Genomic DNA, 7,147 nt, shown 5'->3' on the forward strand with positions numbered 1-7,147 from the left:
TTGGCCATCTGGCTTTCTAAAATATGACCAAATTCTTTTCAAAAACTCCAAACTGTAACAAGGCAATATAAATAGGAATCTGCTTTGTTACAAACACAAAAGGAATTCGCTCCATTAAAACAGAATGAATGAACCCTCAGTAATTCAGACCAAGGAAGGTAAGAATTGAGACTTAATGCATGGGATATGGGCATTATGTGATTTTAATGACTTCTAATTTTACTTTCAAGGTTATAAAGAAACATTGCCTAGAAATCTTTACAAAGTGACTTTTGTAGAATATAAACTCTGAAAGCCCCATATTTGTCTAGTCCAACCTTCTCAGTGTACAGGTGGGAAAACTCATACAAGTTGGTTATTCAAGGCCCCAAAGACAGAATTCATTTTAAATGACCCTGCAAGTGTTTGTAAACAGTTATTTGATGGATTTAGAATTTCTTGAAAGGGCCTTGTTCTCCAATGTTCTCCACATTTCCTACAATCTTGTTCAGTCTACTCATTTGAACTTTAGGACTGTGAGAGAGATTTGGTAGCAAAAGTAAGCTTTCATCTATTTGTGGCTCTTTCCATTTGTCTTGATGTCAAACAGGCAATTTCTAGCCTATATTGTTAATGTGAAACACATCAGAGGAAGAAAAAAGTCATCAGATATTAAGTGTCCTGGTGGTATGTTTCCAGGCAAGGGCCTGACCTTCTGCATTGCAGACTAGCTAAAACGTGAAGTCGCTCAGTCATGTCCTACTCTTTGCGACCCCATGGACTGTAGCCTACCAGGCTCCTCTGTCCATGGGGTTTTCCAGGCAATAGTACTGGAGTGGATTGCCATTTCCTTCTTCAAGGGATCTTCCCAACCCAGGGATCGAACCTGGGTCTCCTGCATTGTAGACAGACGCTTTACCATCTGAGCCACCAGGGAAGTCATTGAGAGGTGTCAAAGCATTTTAATGCCCAAAATATTTCCCCTGCTAGACTGCTAAAGCTAAATTACTTTGTTATGAATTCATTCCTCTGGAATATAATTTTGTGTCCCCAGCTGTCATGTGTGAGAGGTAATAAAATTTCACCTATCAGGTTAAATCATTTAAAAGTGCTATTTGGTAGGTCAAAAAAAAAAGGCAATTTCATATGATTGTTAATTTCACATATGTGTAGTTAATTTCACAGAATTAACTAATTAGATATTAACTACCCTCTTATAGAACAGATAATAAGACTCTAAAGGAAAGAGGCACTGAGAAGCTACATATTGACAGAAAAGAGAAGAGTTAGAAACAAAAGGCATAAGATGGGAGGTTGCCAGGGTAGCTGAGGGGGCTAGACTATCTGAAAGGGAAAGGATGAAGAGTACATGAACTTGGTCTATGCTACACTGTCTTCAATGCCAGTTGTGTTCAGAGATGCAAAAGAAAGCAGAGACATGATCTCACTGTACTTCAAGAAAAGAATATACAAATTCCTAGTGAGCCGTACAAGCCTATATAAAATCAAAACCTGGATTGTTTTCAGACCACACATATTACAATAATTCCAAAAAGAGAAAGATCACTCTAGGTGGTCAGGCAAGAGGCTAAAGAGGTAATATCTACAGCTTAGCTCTGAAGAATCTGAGAAAGTAGGAGGACATGTACTCTATCTACTTATAGCAGATTTTATCCAAAAAAAGTTGGCAACTTCCAATATGGATACAAAAAGGAGTCTCCATCCTCCAGAGACTGCTGTTCTTCTTCCTCCCCTGGCTTGGGGTAGCCTAGCATTCCACCATTTGTGATTCAATTTCACATGAATTAATGAAGTCTTCATCTTTGGATGCAAAAGAAAAAAAGGGATGTGGAGAGAGAGGGAAAACTCCCCCAGAAACAATGCTTATGTAATCCTGCCTCAATTTCTCTGTCATCAAGAAAGAAAACTCTTGGGAACCAGAAGGTGACAGAAAGTCCCATCTCTTAGACTGAGGAATTCAATTTCAGTTTGATTTGATTATTAGAAAACAAAACAGAATGAAGGTAGGGCCAAGTCCTTAGCATTAGCACATTGAAGTTAAGCATGCAAAGGTTTTTAAGCATAAACAGAATACCCAAATAGCTCAAGAGGGAAGAAAATCATGTATTTGGGCTCAGAACAGTTGGTATGACTGGGCAACCAGGAAAAGGTAGAGATATCTGAGAAGAATTCACAGATGCTTCTACATAAAGACAACTCTACTAGTATTTCTGAGAATATATCACATGATGTAAATATTTAGAGCAAGTATTTTTAAAGCTGTTTGCCCATTTTTAACATTTGCAATCTTTATATTTCCAGTGGCTTTCTGTTTTGTTTTTAATCATATGCACTGAAATATCTTTAGGATATGTTTTTACTAAGGATCAGGTGTGGAAGTTATAAAGACAAGGTTTGGGCAATAAAATGTTTTAATAAATGACATCAGAACAAATCCAATAAACTGCAAGAACATTATATATTGTAATAGTTCCTAAACTTTTCACCATCAGGCACAACATTTATTATTCCTTCTCCTCACCCCAGGATTCATGTTTTATAAGATAGTTATTACTATCCAATAAAAATTTCATTCCATCTATGTTCCCACATTCTTTCTACTTTTGTTGTATTCCAGATTTTTAACAATCCACACTTATGAAATAGTCACAATATTAAGAAATCATGTATCTTAGCTTCATAAAAAATTAAGAAACAATAACATGCTAACCATGCTATAGATCTGACTGTCCCTGTGTACTCACATCTGAGATCATGGCATCCTCAGCATTCATGTCATAATCTTTGAGAAATAATCAGTGGTTTTGATCAGGGAAGATTAACCTTTTTATTCCTTTTCCTCCCTCTTTACTTATTTCCATCCCTATTTTATTTATTTTCTTCCAGTTGAATTAAGATAAATAATTGACATACTGCACTGTATAAGTTTAAGGTGTACAGCATAATGACATGACTCACATACACCATAAAATGATTATCATAATAGATTTAATGGACATCCCTCATCTCATATGGATACGAAATTAAGGAAATAGAAAAAAATGTTTTCCTTGTGATAAGAACTCTTATAATTTACTGTTTTAATAACATTCATATATAATATAGCAGTATTTGTTATATTTATCATGTTTTACATTAAATCCCTAGTACTTATTTTATAACTAGAAGTTTGTACCTTTTGACTGCCTTTATCCGATCTCTCCCCTAACCCTGGCCCAATTCTGGTAACCATAAATCTGATCTCTTTTTCTATGAGTTTGTTTGCTTATTTGATCTGAAAGTACAGTTGACCTATATGCTATATAAGTTCCTGTTATACAACATACCAGTTTGATATTTCTATGCATTTCAAAATGATCAACCAACACAAGTTAGTTAAATACAAAGACATAGTTATTGACTATATTCCCCACACTGTATATTTTGTACCAGTGAGTTGTTTGTATTGTAACTGGAAGTTTGTACTTCTTACTCTCTTTTACCTATTTCTTTCCTCCCCCAAAATGATCAACCAAGATAAGTTGATTAAATACAAAGACACAGTTATTGACTATATTCCCCACACTGTATATTTTATACCAGTGAGTCGTCTGTATTGTAACTGGAAGTTTGTACTTCTTAATCTCTTTTACCTATTTCTTTCCTCCCCCAACCCCCTCTGTCCTGCCAACCACTTGTTTACCCTCTGTGTCTATAACCGTTTTAGTTTTGTTATATTTGTTCATTTGTTTTTTAGATTCCACATATAAATCACACAGTATTTATCTTTCTCTGTCTAACCTTATTCCACTAAACATAATACCCTATAGGTCCATCCATGTTGTCCTAAATGGCAAGATTTCGTTCTCTTTGATGACCAAGTAATATTCCTTTATATACATATACCACATATTCTTTATGCATTTATCTATTGCTAGGCATCTAGGTTGTATCCATATCATTCAGTTATTCAGTGAACTTGCTCAGTCATGTCCAATTCTTTGCAACCCCATAGACTGTAGCCTACCAGGCTCCTCTGTCCATGGGATTTTCCAGGCAATAGTACTGGAGTAGATTGCCATTTCCTTCTCCAGGGGATCTTCCCAACCCAGGCCTCGAATCCGGGTCTCCCTCATTGTAGACAGACGCTTTACCGTCTGAGCCAGCAGGGAAGTCAGGTGGTGGCAAAATACTGGAGTGGGTTGCCATTCCCTTCTCCAGGAGATCTTCCCGACCCAGGGATTGAAGCCAGGTCTCCCTCATTGTAGGCAGATGCTTTACCCTCTGAGCCACCAGGGAAGGTATCCATATCATAGCTATTGTATATAATCCTACAATGAACATAGAGATGCATATATCATTTCTAATTAGTGTTTTTGTTTTCTTCAGTTAAATACCCAGGAGTGGAATTGCTGGGTCATATGGCAGTGTTATTTTTAATTTTTTGAGGACTCTCCATACTTGATCCATAGTGGCTGAACCAGTTTACATTCCTACCAATAGTGCATAAGTGTTCCCTTTTCTCCACATTCTCTCCAACACTTGTGTCAAATATATCTTCACTCATTCTTCACTCTTTCATTTGGTTATTTTTCCCCATTACTTAAAACTGTCAAATGTTATAACCTTTGACTTCTCCAACCAGTCTTTTTCCTGAGAAGTAGTATAATTCTAGCAAAAAGTTTAAAAGTGTATTTATTTTTAGCAGTCTGAGTGGACTATTTGAAAATGAATGTACTATTTGTATTAGTTTCTTTGAGATCATGGCATAATTCATGGCTCCACCACGACTATCATCCTCATAACCTGAGTCCGTAGTTAAGTCCATAATTCTCCTGAGACACTCCTTACCCAAAAGTGGATACAACGTTCTTAAAGCTCAAAAGCAGTAAGATGTGGATGACAGATGCAACATCTCAGTAAAACCAGACAGAAGAGGAAAGGTAATGTTAACTAATAGAAGGATTTGACTGCCAGGCTAAGCATTTTGAAATGCAATAGAAAAGAAGCTCAGTAAAGAAAAAAATATTTGGGGGTCAATGAGATCTAGTATTTTTGCATGTTTTAATTTTAGATTCAGTGTCTACTTTGTAGAACGAAAGTGTCTTTTGCTGCTGTTTGGCCTCATATTTAACTTGAAGCAGACTCTTCTAGTTTCCTATTGTGTTATCAAAGAGCCAGAATTAGTTTATAATTATACTGTTAGTTGCTTAGTTGGGTCCGACTCCTTGTGATCCTGTGGACTGTAGCCCACTAGGTTCCTCTCTCCATGGAATTTTCCAGGCAAGAATACTGGAGTGGGTTGCCATGTCCTCCAGGGGATCTTCCCAACCCAGGGATCGAACCTGGTCTCCTGCACTGCAGGCAGATTCTTTACTGTCTGAGCCTCCATAAATCTCTTACGAATATCATGTATCACTGTGATATGTAAATACAGTGTTGTAAATACAGAGCTCTGATGGGAGTGGAATGAGAGCCCCACCACCCAGTGCAGGTGGGGGGAGGCAGGCAGAACACAGGCCTGCTTTGGACAGTTCTGACATGGTGCTATTTCTCTTACCTTGGCCACCCACCCCCTCCACCACCCACTTCCTCCCCTGTACTGCTGCAGCTCTCCCACCTGCTTTCATGCATCCTTTGGCTTCTGAAAACTTGATACAACTCAATACTCCATGTCTGCAGTGGCCTTTTGATAGGATAACTTAGCTGGGCTACAGTCTCCGGTTATACAATCAACACTACTAGGTATTGCAGTGAGGTATCTTGTGTGTGTGTATCCCTAGTTGCTAAGTCGTGTCCAGCTCTTTGCAGCCCATAGACTGAAGCCCGTCAGGCTCCTCTGTTCATGGGATTTACCAGGCAAGAATACTGGAGTGGGTTGCCAATTCCTTCTCAGGAGATCTTCCCAACCCAGGGATGTGACTAAAGCCCATAATTAGTTGACTTCAAAGGAGATTATCTGAAATAATCCACGTGGGCCAGATTGAGCAGCTAAAAGGCCTTAAGAGAAGAGCTGATGAGGAAGAAATTCCACCTTTGGACAGCAATGTCAGCCTATGCAGTGAGTTCCTTCCCTTTCTGACAGTCCTGAGCCAGCCTTCACCAGAACCTAAGCCAATGCCTTGTGGTATGTTCGTGCGTTCATGCTAAATCACTCAGTCACGTCCAGCTGTTTGCGACCCTATGGACTGTAGCTCACCAGGCTCCTCTGTCCATGGAATTTTCTTGGCAAGAATACTAAAGTGGGTTGCCATGCTTTCCTCCAGGGGATCTTCCTGACCCAGGAATTGAACCCCCATCTCTTACGTCTCCTGCTTTGGTAGGTGGGGTTCTTTACCACTGGTGCCACCTGGGAAGCCCTCCTTGTGGTATGTGTCTTATATATTATCTCCTCCTGGATCTGCTTCTCTGGTTGGATACTGACTGGCAGTGTTCCAAAGTTTGCTCCAGATTGTATTTGGTCCCATGGTTTCCCTGGTGGCTCAGCCGGTAAAGAATCTGCTGCAGGAGAGCTAGGGTTTGTGTGTGAAAGGGCAGGCTCATCATCAAGAAACAGTAGAGCAACCATTCAGAGAAGCTGTAGAAGCAGAAGATTTTGCAATGCTTTGCTAAAGAGTCCAGCTCATCCCAAGTTTAATTTAGGCACAGGTGATAGTAAACTCTGCTACTAAACTATATAGGGAAAAGGAGCAGAAACAGAAGAGGGAAGGCCTGTCATTCACAGACCGTGTGCTAAGGAGACAAGTTGTTTCAGAGACAGCTGAACAGAGCAAGAAACCAAGGTCCTTGAGCTGTCCCCTGTCTGAATTACCTCTGCCAGAGGACCTCCCTCACCTTATGAGAGGATTTTCGTATTTGTGAGACTATCTGATCACCTAAACTGTGCACAGTTGAATCTCAAGGAGTCTGGGAATCCCCATATTTCCAGCTCTAACTTGGGAATTTAAGAGATAAAGTTGAACTGGGGAAGGGGAAATAGGAAAGCAGTGTTAACTGGTTGGCAATAACATTCACCTTTGGGAAATACTTTTAGGTCCATGAAGTAAAAGGCATTAAGTACAGGCTTGAGAGTCACCCACACTAGGAGCTTTAGCAAGGTTTCTAGGCAAAGCCACGCACAGCTTTCCCATTTGTAGAACAGAGACACTGTCTACCATAGGCTTCAGAG

At 39.4% G+C, this 7,147-nt stretch overlaps 1 non-coding gene across 1 annotated transcript; it reads right to left on the minus strand.

Annotated features, from left to right (window-relative positions):
- Positions 1 to 844: 844 nt before the first annotated feature.
- Positions 845 to 916, minus strand: TRNAC-ACA. The gene has a single exon. It is a non-coding gene; the product is annotated as a tRNA-Cys (tRNA).
- Positions 917 to 7,147: the final 6,231 nt, after the last annotated feature.

This window comes from Bison bison, unplaced genomic scaffold (genome assembly GCF_000754665.1).
Source record: "Bison bison bison isolate TAMUID 2011002044 unplaced genomic scaffold, Bison_UMD1.0 scf7180017864241, whole genome shotgun sequence".
NCBI classification, from domain to species: Eukaryota; Metazoa; Chordata; class Mammalia; order Artiodactyla; family Bovidae; genus Bison; species Bison bison.